This window comes from Girardinichthys multiradiatus, chromosome 3 (assembly GCF_021462225.1).
Source record: "Girardinichthys multiradiatus isolate DD_20200921_A chromosome 3, DD_fGirMul_XY1, whole genome shotgun sequence".
Taxonomy (NCBI): Eukaryota; Metazoa; Chordata; class Actinopteri; order Cyprinodontiformes; family Goodeidae; genus Girardinichthys; species Girardinichthys multiradiatus.
This window is the reverse complement of record NC_061796.1, coordinates 17,028,697-17,047,551: the sequence shown is the minus strand read 5'-3', so window position 1 is coordinate 17,047,551 and position 18,855 is coordinate 17,028,697.

The window sequence follows — 18,855 nt, the reverse complement described above, 5'->3', positions numbered from 1 at the left end:
ACACAGGACAGCATGGTGTATAAAAGGTAAGGTACTGTCAAATTATGTTATCTTTGTCCATCAGAAATAAAGAACAGTGACAGGTTTCATGAATCACAAAGCTATGTTTTAAACAATCTCTAATAGTTGTAGAACAATATAGTCTAGGTTTGACCAGTCCTAGCAGTTTTTGTGTGTTTCAATCCAAGGTTGTCTTGGTACTAAAAAGCTTTAGAATTGCTCTTTTTTGTCTGTTTCTACAAATACAATGAAGGTTACATCAATTTCAAATAGTGTTTTGAAAAATCTCTGAGAAATCCAGTTCAGTATTGATCTCTCTATGTATTTAATACATTGCAGAATGCGTTTGGGCACTCTTGGTGCTCCCTTGCATGCCACCCTGGGAAGTGAGCCATGCTAATATTGCTAATATCAAAAACCACAACTGCTTGAACATAAAAGTAAATAAAAAGAAGCAATACAATTTTTGAGTCACTAGGTGACTCACTACTCCCAAATATTGTTTTGTCGATTTCTTTTTTTCAATTAAACCTGTACCTTAATTTTCTTTAAATACAAAGTTATGAGTTTAAATTGAAAAAAAAATATATATTATATTTAAGCTGAACTGAGAAATTAGCTGTTAATGGAATCTGCTGACCAACCAGGTCAAGTACAGATCTACATTCTCCAAAATATCCACACAGAGACTCTGTGCCTACTGCTAACATAAGATGCTAAAGTCATTTGAAAATGTACTTGTCGTCTTCCGCTTTATCTGGGACCGGGTCGTGGGGGCAGCAGACTCAGCAGAGACACCCAGACTTTCCTCTCCCCAGACACCTCCTCCAGCTCCTCCGGGGGGAGCCAAGGCGTTCCCAGGCCAACTGAGAGACATAGTCCCTCCACCGTGTCCTGAGCCGTCCCCTGGGCATCCTCCCGGTGGGACGTGCCTGGAACACCTCCCGAGGAAGGCATCCAGGAGGCATCCGGTATAGATGCCCGAGCCACCTCAACTGTCTTCTCTCGATGTGGAGGAGCAGCGGCTCTACTCCAAGCCCCTCCCGGATGGCTGAGCTGCTCACCCTATCTCTAAGGGAGTGCCCGGCCACCCTACAGAGGAAGCTCATTTCAGCCGTTTGTATCTGGGATCTCGTTCTTTCGGTCATGACCCAAAGTTCATGGCCATAGGTGAGGGTAGGAACGTAGATCGACCGGTAAATCGAGTGCTTCGCTTTTTGGCTCAGCTCTCTCTCAGCAGACCAAACTGCTGCTCGGCTTGTACAGAGACCGGATGGCCCCTAGTAAAGGGCCCCCGATTCCATACTCCTGGAGCACCTTCCACAGGGCATCACGAGGGACACAGTCGAATGCCTTCTCCAGGTCCACAAAACACATGTGGACCGGTTGGGCAAACTCCCATGAACCCTCGAGTACCCTGCAGAGGGTATAGAGCTGGTCCAGTGTTCCATGGCCGGTACAAAAACCACACTGCTCCTCCTGAAGCCGAGGATTGACTTTCGGGCCGGACTCTCCTCTCCAATACCCTGGCGTAGGCCTTACCAGGGAGGCTGAGGAGTGTAATCCCCCTGTAGTTGGAACACACGGGACCGCAACCCCAGTTTTCCAGTCCAGAGGCACTGTCCCTGACTCCTACGCAATGTGGAAGAGGTGCGTCAACCATGACAACCCCGCAACATCCAAAGACTTGAGGTAGTCAGGGTGGATCTAATCCACCCCCAAAGCCCTGCCACCGCAGAGCTTTTTATAACCACCTCCGTGACTTCAGCCTGAAAATGTCAGCTCTAAAATTATTTTGTCTAAGTTTTTATATTACCTGGTGTCTCACAAATGCTGAGAAATGTCACCTCTGCCCCTAATATAAATAATTGCAGTTCATAATAATAAGGCTAGAGAAACAAATTTTTATTGCTTTCTTATGTCCTCTTATAGTCAATAAAGAACAGAATCGACTAAAATAGGCAGGTGAAAATTTTACAAAATCCTAAAATGGGAAATCATCCATAAAATTATCATGGGTAAATCTCTTCTCTATATGGATGGTCTTGTTCTGTCTGTATAACAAAGATCTACAGTATGTAGAGAAATAACTGTGTTCAATTTACTTTTCTGAAAGGAGATAGGTGGACACACAGGTAACAAGGTTATTGCAGATTTTATTTAAATTTTTTACAAAATTGCTTGATTTTTACACTTGAATTGAACATCTCATTAAAGAACTAAAATAGATAATTTATTACTCACAAAAATCAAGCATTTAACTGGGGTGTGTACACTTTTGAGAGGCTTTGTATACCTGACTAAGTAACATTGTTTAAAAGCTTTATTATTAAATTAAATGAGATTTATATTCCCATATATAATTCATCAGATTGGTGCAATGTTGTGCCTCTGATTGATTATTACATAAAGAAAAAGAGACTCTGTTCAAATAAACTGAGAAAGAGCTTTATGAAATAGGATCGCAAGATTTAAGGTCAGTGAATGATTAGCTGACTTGTTTCACTTTACCTTCTTTTTGTCTCTCTTTTTCTAATCCTGATTTACCTACACTAAGCATCTTAGTCATTCAACAGCCGTTGTACTCATTAATCAGGCATGTGGGTTTCGAAAAGAGCAAAGGTGGCTTACCATTCACTGTCAGGAGCCTCTTGCACTTTGCTCATGCTCGCTTGCGTGCTTACTCATCTTACCTGCTACCTTAGCTGTCTGCCTACCCTCTTGTCTGCAAGTCTGACTGTAGGTGGCCATGCACCAGCAGGCTTTAATGAGCCTTAAAGGACAGCAGTTCAGACACGTCCATGTTCCTCAGACCTCATTCTCTGAGGTTCTACCTCAGTTACCTGCAAATCTAGACAGTTACTCTGTAATAAACTGTGGTGATAGGCTTGTAAAACTGAAGAACTGTCACAACTAATCAACAAAATGTTGAGCAAAAAATAATTTTATTTCCCTGAATGACTTTGGAAGATTTTATATAAAATCAGACAACCATACTCCTCCAAAGGAAGCTAGAGTTAACTCAGAATAACACATCTCACTTCCTGAGGCACTGCAGCGACCACTGAGAAGAATGAATAGATGGGTGAGGAAAGTGAAAGCTGCTCTGGGCATGAATGGTCAGGTGAGCAAAAAGAGTAAACCACCGACCTGAATGTTTGGGTTATTTGTCCACCAACTGTCAAAGCAGATCATGCCTTTACATGCTATTCTCTGAATTAAACATGAATAGGATCTCCCTGCGGTAACCTTCTCAACGGTAGAAAACAAGGTGATCATGACAGCACCTCAACAACTGCCACAGTCCCTAGAAAGAAGTAAGCTGCTCAAACCTTTTTTGAACATCCAAGCACCTTTAGTTTGGTAATAATACATTCATTGTTTGTATTAGGCACTTGAGTTAAAGAAAAGAACAATACAAACAAAACAATACAAAGAAAAAAAATCTATGCTGGATACAATCCATGTATTCCCTCCAAAACAGTAAAATTACATATATTCTCGTGCCACAATCAGTGATGGCAGATCTTCATGGAGTAACAATAGAAATCTCAGCTCAGCAATCAGTTATATCTAGAACTAAAAGTTTATATGTATTGCCAGAAAACTTAAAAGTCAAAATGTAGTTTCTTATTGACTGTAAAATTAACGTGAGCCATGGTATTGGCAGCATCATGCTGTGGGATGCTTGTCTTCTGCACGGACAAGATAGCTGATCATTTAGAACTACTGTGGAAAAGTGTAGATGGTATATGTTTTACAGTGATGTTGGACCACTTATTTGCTGAATATTGGACCATTTGCACGTTGCTGGACGCCACTATGCCTTTCCAACGTCATTGGCCAATTTGTATCGCAGAATAGTCTGTCCTACAAAACCCAGCGGCCACTGCGGCTGATATGATGGGGGCGTCCCAGGTCTGACGTCACAGGAGGTAATATAGGAAGGCGAACGTTTGAAAGAAGCGCTTTCACGTTGGATACCGGACCAACATCTGAAGCATCTATCTCTGGAGAAGAAAAGCCCACGTAGATTTTCATTTATTTCTCCCCATTGGCCAACGAAAAATTCATGAAAGAGGTTTCTGGAATAAGAAGGCCAGAAATTTCACTTTGCCGATCGAAGACGTGAGTTTAACACGTAACCAAAAAACCACGGAGTTTCAAGGAGATGCAACTTTCCCTCCTTGATTTGTACCAGTCGACTAGTGACGGTCCGTCATAATTTTTCTAACTTTCTGCCACGGAGGCCACCAAGGAAGAAAACGGACTGCTTGGTTGAGTATCCGCGGACGCATGGAACTCTTCAACCCCTTTCTCTCTCTCACTCGCTGCCCCAGAAGGAAGACTTCAACAAGTAAAATCCATCTTTTATTTTTATTTCTTTATTAGGAATAGCATGGGCAGGGTAGAGTAGGATTGTTAGGGTGATTAGAATCACCACTTATAGTCTGATGTGTTTCTGAATTGTATGTGCATGCAACATTGTATTGAAACTTTGATGTGCTGTGTTGATTTCTGAGGCAGCCGTGTCTCACAAGTTTGTGTCTACCGTGCGAACACTTGAGCGCAGGTGCGCGGTAGGACTGGACTGCTATAATAACCTTATAGTGAAATTCTACCATTTTCTTTGTCTTCAGTTTCATGTCTTACTAGTTTGCCGCCAAAGGTTTAATAACCCTTTGTGTGCGCAGACCCCCGCTCAGAGTTGGGGGATGCTTTATGACCTAGTATAACTGAGATACAGTTTGGGAGGGGCAATCTCAAACTCCGTTCAACACCGTATTCCTGTGTCATATTATCACTTTTGCCACTGCTGGTTGATTCCAAACACACACTCTGCTGTTTTGCTTTATTTTGTTTAGTTAGATATTTTACCCTTTTGTGTAGAACTTTGCATGTTTGAGTAGGTGAAGATTATTGGATCGAAGAGTTGATTGTATCAGGCTGATTGGTATAATACATTTTCACGTAGATAAAGAGAAGGCGTTTTGTGTTTATTTTGTGCAAGAGTGATTTATCAGTCAAAATAAGGTTAAAGTTCCCCACGTTTTGGCAGAAACGGTTGATTAAACAGTAACATTTAATAATTGTAATTATCAAAGGCCTTGAGCCATAATTACAACACCAGAGGACAACTCTGGTTTCAATTCATAAATGAGGATTTTGTTTAAGAAATTAATTCAAAATTAAATTATGATTTTTAATTATAATTCTTGATAAATATTAATTAATTAATCATAATCCCAACAGTGACCAAGTCAAAGTCCAAACCTATATCCATTTGAGATCTTTGGCAAGACTTGAAAATAGCTGTTAACACACACACCATCTATCCAATCAGATTGAACTAGAGCTATTTTTCAGAGAAGAATGACTTAAATTTTCAGTCTCTGGATGTGCAAAACCAGTACTTTGTCAGGTGTTTTTGCAAAATAATTGTTGTTTTCCTGAATCTGGCTCCCCTGCATGACCTTGATGGCTGGCTATCTTGAACTTCTCCTGGAAGTTATGTAAACATGACGGTCTGCTCCCTCTGTCCCCTCCATTCCCTGAGGACATCTGTGGACCTGCTCAGAACTGTGTGGCCGGTTGATGAACATTCCATCATACCATCAAGGACAATGGCCTCTGTGGCGGTGCTTCATGGACTTACTTTGCACATACTCACATGCACACACGCACATGCTCGTATAAACATACGCATCCTTGACATACAGCCTTCACTGTATCCCTGCAATATGTTGTCTCGTGTATGTGTTGCTTATTTGTGCTGAGGTTTTTTTCATATCTCAAACTATATCCTGCTAAGGATAAAGTGTGAAATATGATTTTTTTCCCCTCCTCTTACCTAATGTGGTCTTTCTTCTTATCCTCTTTTTACCTAAATGCGTCTTCATAGATTTTTAGATTGCTTAGAATAATTCATAGATTTTTAGATTTCTTAGAAGGATTGTATTACAACCATTTCATACCAGTGAAAGCCAAACATTATTAGTATTTGAAAGTTTGGACTAAAACTGTTTTATACCAGTGACCCAGCTTAGAAGGATTCATAGATTTTTAGATTTTTCAGGTTTCTATTCTTACCAGTGTTGGACCACTTGTTTGCTGAATATTGGACCATTTGAACATTGCTGGACGCTACCAGGGCGTTTGGCGTCATCGGCCATTTTGTATCCCAGGATAGCCAACTACTACAAATCCCAGTGACCACCGCGGCTGACATGACGGAGCGTCCCAAGTCTGACGTCACGGAAAGCATAAATGAAGGTGGCCCCTTTAAAGCTTGGCTTTCACGTTGGATACCGGACCAACATCTGAAGCATCTCTCTCCGGAGAAGAAGAGGTCCCATGTGGATTCTTCATTTATTCTCCTTCGTTGGGCAAGGAAAACATTAATGAAAGAGGTTTCTGGAATGAGAAGGCCAGAAATTTCACTTTGCCGATCGAAGACGTGAGTTTAACACGTAACCAAAAACCACGGAGTTACAAGGAGACGCAACTTTCCCTCCTTGCTTGGTTCTGGTCGACTGCTGACGGTCAGATCAGATTTTTCCTTTTCGCCAAGGAGGCCAAAAGACGGAGATTGACCACTTTCTTGGAGTATCAGCAGACACGTGGAACTCTTCACCCCCCCTTTTTTTTTTCTCTCACTCGCTGCCCCAGAAGAAAGACTTCAACAAGTAAAATCCACCTTTTATTTTTATTTCTTTATTAGGAATAGCATGGGCAGGGTAGAGGAGATTTCGTCCAATGTAGAATCGCCACTTAGAGTCTAATGTGTTCTGAATTGTATGTGCATGCCATTGTTCTTTTGAAACGTGATTACTGTTGTTTTCTGAGGCCGCCGAGTCTCACAAGATTGTGCTTTTACTGTGCGAACACCTGAGAGCAGGTGCGCTGTGAAACTGGACTGCTATAATAACCTTATGGTGAAAATCAACCATTTTCTTTGTCTTCAACTTTCCTGCTTACTGGCTTGCCGCCAAAAGTTTTATTATCCCTTGTCCTCTGGGTTTACAACCTTGTTGGGGGGGAAGGTTTATGAGTGCCTGCATCTCACTGAGCTACACTTTCTGGCAGGCTGCGCTCCCAAAGCTTCATTCAACACCATATTATCTTGTCATATTATCACTTTTTACATAATTGCTGGTTGATTCCATACACACCCACTGCTGTTTTGCTTTATTTTGATTAGTTACATATTTTACCCTTCTGTGTAGAACTTTGCATGTTTGATTAGGTGAAGATCATTGAATCAGAATAGCGAGGTGGATCAGGCGGTTGATTCAATAAAGATTCACCTAGATAAAGAGAAGTCGTTTGTGTTTATTTTGTGCAAGAGTGATTTGTCAGTCAAAATAAGGTTAAAGTTCCCCACATTTTGGCAGAAATGGTTGATTAAACAGTGACATCTCTGGTAATAGTTATCAATTATTACTGAGTATGTAACGGTTGCTATATAAATAAACTTAACTTGATTTGACTTGACTTGAATTAATCTATATAAAGTGAATCATTAATTGAGTTACTGAAATAAATGAACTTTTCAATAATATTCTAATTTATTAAATAAGACTGTATATTACCTACTTTAAGTACTGGCTTCAGAAGCTTTATGTTATGAAAACGTTTGATTTGTAAATATTTGTTTTATCTGCCTGAATTTGTTTTGTGATAATGTTACTTATTTTTACAAATGTCTTTAAAATACCAGAGTTTACAAATAACAAAATTTGTGTCAGTCTAATTACATTATTTTGTACAAATTAAATCTGGTGTTATAATCATACAGTTACTCAGTACTTGAGTGGCCTTTTTACCAAATGCCTTTCTTACTCGTACCTAATTTTTGGATGACTACATTTTACTTCTGCTTGAGTGAAAATATATTGAAGTAGAATTACTTCTACTTGAGAAGATTTTTGGCTACTCTTCAAACCTATGATTATTGATATTGTATGAAGGGTGTAAATTGAAAAGTGTCCTGTTGTGTCAGGACAAAAGGTTTCTTTTGTTGTATTGTCACTATCTCAGTTTTTTTGTCACTTTTTAAACATCAAATTATCTCATGACCGTCGGGGGAAGAAAGTCTAAAGCGGTACACGCAAGAGGTAAAATTATAATAACTGCTTTAATCAGAATCTAAGCTAGACTGTTCTCCCATTGGATCCACTTCAAGCATTTAGCAAATGGAGGTAACATCATCTTAATTACTGCAGATGGAACACCTGCATAGTGTACCGTGAGAATAATTCCATTATTATTGATTCTTTCCTGCAATATTGTGCTTCAATTCAAAGAACCATCAGCATCAGTTACCCCCCAAGAGTGTATTCTCTCCCCACTCCTCTTCTCCTCTGCACAAATGACTGCACCTCAGCAGACCTGTCTGTGAAACTCCTGAAGTTTGCACATGACACCGCTTTTATTGGACTGATCCAGGACAGTGATAAGTCTGCATACAGAAAGGAGGTGGATCAGCTGGTACACTGGTGTGGTCAGAACCACCTGGAACTTAACCCACTCAAGACTGTGGAGATGATGGTGAACTTTCGGAGAACATAATTCAGTATGTCCTGTCTTCGTCCACCTCAGTGTGGTTTGGCTCATCCATAAAACAGGACAGGTCCAAACCGCAACGGACAATCAGTTCTGCAGAGAGAATCATCAGGGCTGACCTTCGCTCCATCCCGGACTTATACAGGTCTAGGGTCCAGAAAAGGGGAGTTAAAATCTCTGCAGACCCAACACACCCTGCAGACAAACTGTTGAGACTGTTACTTTCAGGTCGGCGCTACAGAGGGCTGTCTGCTAAATCCAGGCGCCACAGAGACAGTTTCTTCCCCAAGACTGTTTCTCTGATGAACACTTTACAGTCAGAGTTCCAGAACGACACCATGCATACTTGGACTGACCTCACATTATTGTCTATTGTAAAGTCAATTGTGTATATATGTATATTTAGAAAAAGATATTCTTTATTATTGAGAGTATAGTGTATAGGAGTCAAATTCCTTGTTTGTCTCCATTTGGATGACTTTTGTTTTCTTTACATAAAACGTGCTGGATGTAAAAGGTTTCCTCCCTATGATAGAAAACATAAAACCTGAAATGAGCTAACAGAAGTTACAGTTTAAATGCATTTAATGAAGGCCCATTACACTCATCTGAGATGCCCTCCTGTGAGTGGCAGGTGTTAACAAAAGGCAGTGTGCTCGTTGGTTGACTTTGAGATTTTCAGGTCTTCACTTTTAAAATTGGTAATTACTATGGTAACTGGCTTTTCATGGTAACTAGCTTGTCATCAAAGCCAATTAGCTAGTTTTGTATTCCTGCTCCCATTCACTTTACCCCAATCCCAAAGCAGAAAGAAGCTCGCTCTGAGCAGATGACAGATGGGTCTTCTGGGAGGCGGGAGTAGGGTGAAAAGCAGTGATGTGGTGGTCCTCAAATTAAAAGGACAACATTTCGCTCTTCAGAAGAACTCTTAATAATTTTAGTTACAGGCACAAATGCTTAATTTATCATGCATTCTCCAAATGCTGGTTAACATTTGCAGGAAGACAGTCTTTCTTCTTCAAGTTTGCCCTTTTTTTGATATAGATTATTTTAAGACTGTCATCCTTCCTTAAGTGAAATTAGAATATTATTGAAAATTTCAGTAACTCAGATAACCAAGAGAAACAGATTATTTAGATTAATTACACACAAACTGGTATTTCTAAAGCTTTATTTCTGTTAATTATGATTTTTCTTTGCTTTTAGCTAATGAAAACACAATTTAAGATTAAAATATTTCATCAGACCAAAAAAAAAAAACATACAGGAATGTGGGCTTAATAAATATTGTGCTCATTACCTGCTTAATGTTGGTTACTTTTAAAATATACTTTTAATCTGACAAATGAGCCTCATAAGAACACAGTTTCTAATTTATTAAATATGACTGTAGTCCACAGTGAGCAAGTGCAATGAAAGACTGGTGTAAAATAAGTTGGGGCTCCACGAAGGGCTTGACCTGAGAAACATGGAACGTGGGGTGAATCCTCATGGAGTTGGGTAATCTCAGCCGTACAGCGACAGGGTTGATGATCTTGGAGATTGGGAAAGGTCCAACAAATTGGGGTGCCAATTTCCGGGATTCTACCCTTAATGGGAGGCGGAGAGCCAAACGTTCTGCCCCACCTGGTACTTAGGGGCAGGGGTCCGTCTCCAGTTGGCCGTTCTTGACTGAACCAGTGACATTCTGATCATCGACCTCCTAGCCTTTCTCCATATTCTTTGGCATCTTAGGGCAGCCGCTTGGGCGGACGGAACATTAGCCTCTCTCTCCTGAACCGAAAACATGGGTGGCTGGAAACCAAACACAACATGAAAAGGGGACAAACCAGTGGCACTTGATTGCATAGAGTTCATGGCGTATTCAACCCAGGGCAAATTTTGTGACCACTTGGTCGGATCTGACTCACATAAAATACGAAGTTTGGTTTCTACTTCTTGGTTGGCTCTCTCGGTTTGGCCATCAGACTGAGGATGAAACCCTGAAGAGAGACTAACAGAAATTCCCAACAAAGAACAAAACGCCTTCCAAAAACGGGACACAAACTGGGGTCCTCTATCGGAAACAATGTCATTAGGAATTCCATTTAGCCTAAAAACTTCTTTGGTCAATATCTCACCCATCTCCTTAGCAGATGGAAGCTTCTCCAGGGGCACCAGATGAACCATTTTTGAAAATCTGTCAATTATGGTTAGTAGTACAGAGTGACCATTAGAAACCGGTAGACCTGTGACAAATCCATCGCAATATTTGACCATGGGCGAGGGGGCATTGGCAAAGGGTGCAACAATCCCGCAGGGGGGCGACGAGAAGGCTTGGCTCAACAACATTGAGTGCATTCATCAACAAAGTCTTTGACATCCTTGACCAGCGATGGCCACCAAAACTGAGTTCGAACTGTCTGAATGGTTCTGCTGATTCCTGGATGACAAACTAAACGAGAGCAATGACAAGACTCCAGTACCTTAGGCACAAGGCGTTCAGGGACAAAACAGCGGTCAGGTGGACATGATGGTGGGATAGGCAGATCTCTAATGGCTTCCTGGACCTCCCTTTCCACCTCCACTCGGGACACAGACAACCTGACGGTTTCAGGAAGGATAAACTCCTCTTCACCCGCAGACTGAGATTCTTCAGGCTCTTGAATCCGGGAAAGAGTTCCTTTAAATTATTGAAAGCCTTCTCTGCATCCTTATTCCACACAAATTTCACCTTGGATGAGGTAAGAGCGTTTAGTGGAGTAGCAACCAGGCTGTAATTTCTAATAAACCTATAGAAGTTTGCAAAGCCCAGAAATCTTTGAAGCTGCTTGCGATCAGTTGGAACAGGCCATTCCAATACGGCCTTCACTTTGGAGGGGTCGACAAGCACTTTATCTGGGGAAATGATGAAGCCTAAAAAGGAAGTGGTAGTTATGTGAAACTCAAATTTTTCTGCCTTGACGAACAACTGGTTTTGGAGAAGACGCAGGAGAACAGCTCTGTCATGTTTTCTGTGGGTCTCCAGATCTTGAGAATAAATCAGTATGTCATCAAGATAAACAAATACGAATTGACCCACAATCTCTCTTAGAACGTCATTGACCAATGACTGAAAAACTGCAGGAGCGTTAGTAAGTCCAAATGTTCTAATTTCCCCTCGGGGATCAATAAAGTATCTTTGAATGAATTGAATTGAATGGCATGACCTTGTATTCATAATGGCCCGTAGGCGTGTTGAAAGCCGTTTTCCACTCATTTCCTTCTCTGATTCGGACCAGATGATATGCATTCCTTAGATCCAGCTTAGAAAAAATCTTGGCTCCCTGGATCTGATCAAAAGCTGTGTTCATGAGTGGTAAGGGATATCTATTTTTAACTGTTATCTCATTAAGGCCTCTATAATCAATGCATGGTCTCAACAAACCATCCTTCTTCCCAACAAAAAAGAAACCAGCACCTGTAGGAGAGGGAGAAGGTTGAATGTGCCCTGCCTTTAATGCCTCATCAACATAATTCTTCATGGCCCTGTGCTCTGGACCAGACAATGAATAGGTTCTGCCTTTAGGGGACGATGTGCCAGGAAGCAAATCAATAGCACAATCATACGGTCTGTGGGGTGGCAGAGCTGTGGCCTTGATTTTATTAAAAACCTCCTTTAAATCATGGTATTCTTGCGGTACCTTGGATAAATCCGGATAGGTCTTCTCAACCTCATTTTCCACACTAACCTCCGTAGCAGCAGACAAAAGGCAGTCAGCTGAACATGACTCAGACCAACCCAGAACTTCTTTTTTCTTCCAGTCAATGTGAAGGTTGTGTTTCTGCAACCAGGAGGCCCCTAGGACTACAGGAAGTTCAGGTGAATTAATGATCATGAAAGTTACTTTTTCTTGATGATTACCTCCAACTGTTAAGGTAATCCCCTCCATCCTGAGATGTGAATTGTTCATGTTGTGACCATCCAAAGCTAGCACGTTTCTTGTGTCAGCTGACGGAATAAGTTTTATGCCGTTCTTATTTGCAAATGTTTTGTCCATGAATTCAGTATCTGCTCCTGAATCAATAAACACGGCCCCCTGGAGAGACAAAGAAGAGGTTTGAAAATGGGCAGGAAACAAGAAGGAGGAGGCAGATAGTTGACTTCGGCTCAGTAGAGACCTCCCTTCCTCTGCTGAGCCTGTCCTTTTAGTGGACACCTGAGTGCTAAATGTCCCTTCTCTCCACAATACAAACAGAGCTTGAATCTTCTCCGACGATCTTTCTCCTCAGTGGTAATCGTGGTTCTGCCCAATTGCATGGGCTCACAATTATCATTTTCCTCAGTGAGAGGTGACCGACTCCTTCTCTCATACCGGTGTGCAGAAACCTGAGTTAATGATGAGCGACCCTTCTCATGGCGCTTCTCCTTCCTTCTCTCTGCCAGCCGAATATCAATGCAAGCAGCCAAATCCTCGAGTTGTTTGAGGGAAGAAGGATAATCACGGGTCGCTAGCTCATCCTTGATGTCTTCGTTTAATCCTTTCATGAATGCATCCATTTGTGCTGCCTCATTCTAACGGCTCTCTGCAGCCAACAAATGAAAGTCAATTATGTAGGTCGAGACAGGCTGATAACCCTGTTTGAGGGACAATAATCCTCTTGCGGCCTCACGACTTGGAATGACCGGGTCAAAAACTCGTATGAGTTCCTTGGAAAAAGTTTCATAAAGATTACAAGATGCAGACCTGTTATGCCATTCAGCAGTTCCCCACTGTTTTGCCTTTCCTGCCAGCAGAGATATAACAAACGCCACCTTGGAACGTTCAGTGGGAAAGGATGACGGCTGAAGCTCAAAATGAATTTCACACTGAGTTAGAAAAGCTCGACATTGGTCTGAGTCTCCCCTGAACATCTCAGGCGGAGAGAGGCGTGGCTCCCTTACCTCTGCTGTTGTCCGTGTTACTTGGGCGTGGTTTCTTTGTGACGGTGGCGGCTCGGAGACAAGATTGCCAGAACGTAATGTGGAAATTATTTCCTCCATGCCGGAACCCAACCAGGAAAGGGTCTCATCAACGTGGGTACGCCACTGTTGTGCTGGCGATGGTCCATTTTTGGCCAGATTTTTCTATTACGAATCAGAAAAAGGCGGACCCAAGATTCAGCTAGACACAGTACTGAAAATTTAAAAGGTTTATTCAGCCACAGGAAAACGTCACTCAGGTAAAACTCCACACAGCTTCCAGGAATCACTGCTTTTGTCTTGAGTAGAACTTGAACCCCAGAGGGGAAACCTCAGTGGGTGGCAGGCAGTGATCTCCACAGCACAGGTAAGATGTGACTCCAGGCTGAATAATCCAAGGGCAAGGCTGGCTCAATAATCCGAGGACAGAAACAGGGTCAATGATCGGAACAAGAGACGTCAGGCAAGGGGCAGGCAGAGGTATAAACCAGATGCAGGAAACAAGGTCGACAACCAAAATCCAAATAGTCCGACAGGGAGCAGGCAAAGGCATAAATCCAAAAGGCAAGGCAAGGTCAAGAACAATGATCAGACAGGAAGGAATGCTGGATGTCTACTCACACGAATGGCTTTCAAAAATCTGGCACCGTCTGCTTATCAGAGTCAGTATATATCAGGGAAGACACAGATGCTTGGCATGCCACAGATTGCACTGCACTGCAGCAGCCACCAGGTGCATCTCATCTGCTGATTGCAGCCAGGGAGACAGGGTAGAGCAGACGTGCCAGAATCATAGCACAAATATAATCCTTTACCAGCTGCAACGTGATTTATAGAGCCTGAAACGGATTGGGGATGCTGTTTTTGCGTCTAGTTTTAACACGATTGAAATACTGGTACTAGCTGGGACGCAACAATGTCTGCTGTCACTGTGGCGAGAAGGAGGCATAGATAGAAAGTGAGATGATGGAGAAAGATAATTTTCTGTACTTGTGTCAAAGGATTTGGGTTGTCAAAAATAATAATAGATGAGAATACAGGATTCTATGTAGGATTATGTAAGGTTTGATTTTAGCCAATCATAAACAGAAGCCATGACATCTATGATCAAACTCCTTGCAACGCTTTTTTGTTGCATATTAGTCATTACAGTCATCATCACTATCAGTGAGATCATCTGCTGCTGAAGCACAAACCTGATCATGGCAAAGCGTGCACATGACTGATCATCTGCCAGAGAAGCGCGCACAGCCTAATTGCACTTTATGCAAAGGACCCACTGTGCTGTGATGTTGATAATATAATTAATAGTAAAGAAATAAAGACAATATAAGGCAGATTAAATCCGTCATTTGCAAACTGGATGGTAAAATCACTTTTTAGTAGGTGACAAATTACTATTTTAAGGCAGCTTTTCCATGTGTTAAAAAAAAGAAAGTGTATGATTAATCTTTGTCACTAAACAAAGTAAATGCATTATTGACAGTAACATTGTGTCATTGCAGAGCAATTGGAGCTGGATCAGTTTGATTTTGTTCTTTGAATGTGAACATATGCCAGGGGAGGGTTTATACCAGGGGTCCCCAACTAAATTAGCAGGAGGTCCACTTCCTCCATCCAAACACTTTAGGGTTTGAACATTTTAAATCAACTGACAAATATATATTTCTTTAATTTTTATTTAACATTTAATTAATAGTAGAGTTTTGTTTTTTTAACTACGGATCAATTCATATGCCCATGAAATCATCTGCTGAACAGAAACCTGCAAACCAATTTATGTACCATTATTAAACGTACTTTGAATGGCTCAGTCGAGCTGGGTTTGTACATCATGGTATAACAATTCTGCTCTCCTTGTTTTGCTTGTGGGAGGCATGACAAGTTGCTTAACCTTTACCTTAAGTGTTTCTGCCACAGCTTCAGTGCACTCTTTTCCCAGTCAGTGAAAGGCTTTTTGTGTTTTCCTAAAATCCACTGCACTCGCAGTGAACACTCATATGCCTGCTGTTCTGTTAAAAGAGACTTCATTTATTTCATTTATTCTCCTTGTCCTACAGTCAGACCTAGGCAGATAGCTTTGGTTGAAGTTCTTATGTGTGGTTTCATTAGATTTCCACGTTATTTCCACTTTAAGTCCAACTGATTCAGAACATAAGGCAGGCTGACCTTACGCCCGACGGAATCTAAAAGCAAAGCATATGCCTCTGCCCATTAATCTTTAAATATCTGATTTTAATTGTCCACTTTACATATTTTTGACAAAGCCGTATTCTTTTACTCACTCATTTGTGCACCATCAAGTCATTGTACTGTAAACAGGGATGAAAGTGAGTCGGTAAGATTCTGCGCCGGTATGCAGTACCGGGAAGAGGGACGAATGGCTGTCTGCTATGAAGCCATCATCTAGAACCAGTTACGGCTGCAAAAATTCACAAGCACACAAAGATCAGAACCGCTACCAATCGGCAGTCTAAAACACGACTTAGTCTGTTTATAAATATAGCTATTTTCCCCTCATTCCAAATTGTTTCTGAACTGTTCGTGCTATGCTGGAGCTTCAATGCTCTTGCTTTGCTTCTCTACCCTTGGAGCTCGAGACTTTTGTGAACGGCCAACATTTAAACGAGCACCGCTACGTTTAATGTCTGTCTGCTCGCTGCTAAATACCCCAGTTAAAAGCAAAGGGAGAGTAACTAGTTGTGTTTCATGTTATTTTGCTGAATTACAACAACACAGTACAGCTCGAAAACACCACTTCAGACCAGAGATTTTACATACACTACACGAGAGCGCATGCGCAATTACCTCCAAAACAGAACGGTTGCCAAGGAGATCGGTGACTGGGAGATTTTACACAGGTGGTGCACAGACATAAAAAAACGCCGCTCGCATTAGGACAGGACGAACAATAAATCACTTACCATCTACAGACTTTTAAAGAAAATCGCAAAAACAACTGAACTGCCAAATTTTTATTTAAATGAAATCAAAACTTGACCACAATACAGAGAACAATTATTTATTTGTCCCAAAGAAAAAACGGAAACTGAAGATGAAAAGTTATGAATTAGAAAATGGTTTGATTGTTTCATACATGGCAGTTCTTATATAATTGAAGTATATTTATATTCTACATTGTCAAGTGATTCTAATTTCTGCCTTATACAGACAGGCTACAGCCTAAATGTTAAATGTAAATTCTTTGCAGGACAGTTATGTGACGTTGTTTTTAAAATGAATATACAGATAGCCAACTCTTATCACAAACTATTTTTGTGTTGCTAATTTACTTTCAAGCTTAAATGTTGTGATTGTTTGTGATAAACTCAGAACTCTTCAAACAAATACTCTTAAAAAAAGAAATAACATGGTGAATCTCCAAAAATAATTAAAAGATTCTGAGAGACAAACCTCTAATAAATAAATTGACATATTGACCATCTTGATCCAGGTTATTTTTCATTGCGAGATAGGCACATTACTACACTCTAGATAGCAGTGATACTGCTGACATCGCCAGTGCACTCCAGAAAGAAGTGATTTTAATGTAATCCTTCAAGTGTGAATATTTGTATTGCATCAATGACCCTATTGCCTTGAAGGAGGTATGCGCTCTCTGGGAGCTTTTCTAACATGTACTAGTGTTGTATACTTTTAAATTCATGGTATACAGGTCCTTCTCAAAATATTAGCATATTGTGATAAAGTTCATTATTTTCCATAATGTAATGATGAAAATTTAACATTCATATATTTTAGATTCATTGCACACTAACTGAAATATTGCAGGTCTTTTGTTGTCTTAATACGGATGATTGTGGCATACAGCTCATGAAAACTCAAAATTCCTATCTCACAAAATTAGCATATTTCATCCGACCAAAAAAAGAAAAGTGTTTTTAATACAAAAAACGTAAACCTTCAAATAATCATGTACAGTTATGCACTCAATATTTGGTCGGGAATCCTTTGGCAGAAATGACTGCTTCAATGCGGCGTGGCATGGAGGCAATCAGCCTGTGGCACTGCTGAGGTCTTATGGAGGCCCAGGATGCTTCGATAGCGGCCTTTAGCTCATCCAGAGTGTTGGGTCTTGAGTCTCTCAACGTTCTCTTCACAATATCCCACAGATTCCCTATGGGGTTCAGGTCAGGAGAGTTGGCAGGCCAATTGAGCACAGTGATACCATGGTCAGTAAACCATTTACCAGTGGTTTTGGCACTGTGAGCAGGTGCCAGGTCGTGCTGAAAAATGAAATCTTCATCTCCATAAAGCTTTTCAGCAGATGGAAGCATGAAGTGCTCCAAAATCTCCTGATAGCTAGCTGCATTGACCCTGCCCTTGATAAAACACAGTGGACCAACACCAGCAGCTGACACGGCACCCCAGACCATCACTGACTGTGGGTACTTGACACTGGACTTCTGGCATTTTGGCATTTCCTTCTCCCCAGTCTTCCTACAGACTCTGGCACCTTGATTTCCGAATGACATGCAGAATTTGCTTTCATCTGAAAAAAGTACTTTGGACCACTGAGCAACAGTCCAGTGCTGCTTCTCTGTAGCCCAGGTCAGGCACTTCTGCCGCTGTTTCTGGTTCAAAAGTGGCTTGACCTGGGGAATGCGGCACCTGTAGCCCATTTCCTGCACACGCCTGTGCACGGTGGCTCTGGATGTTTCTACTCCAGACTCAGTCCACTGCTTCCGCAGGTCCCCCAAGGTCTGGAATCGGCCCTTCTCCAAAATCTTCCTCAGGGTCCGGTCACCTCTTCTCGTTGTGCAGCGTTTTCTGACACACCTTTTCCTTCCCACAGACTTCCCACTGAGGTGCCTTGATAAGGCACTCTGGGAACAGCCTATTCGTTCAGAAATTTCTTTCTGTGTCTTACCCTCTTGCTTGAGGGTGTGAATAGTGACCTTCTGGACAGCAGTCAGGTCGGCAGTCTTACCCATGATTGGGGTTTTGAGTGATGAACCAGGCTGGGAGTTTTAAAGGCCTCAGGAATCTTTTGCAGGTGTTTAGAGTTAACTCGTTGATTCAGATGATTAGGTTCATAGCTCATTTAGAGACCCTTTTAATGATGTGCTAATTTTGTGAGATAGGAACTTTGGGTTTTGTATGCCAAAATAATCCGTATTAAGACAATAAAATACTTGAAATATTTCAGTTAGTGTGCAATGAATCTAAAATATATTAATGTTAAATTTTCATCATGACATTATGGAAAATAATGAACTTTATCACAATATGCTAATATTTTGAGAAGGACCTGTATAGTTTTGTGTATCTCCTTCTTTGTGTTTACAATAGTATTCTAGTTTCTTCAATTTCAAATTTTTCAAATAAAATATTCAAAGAAATTCTGA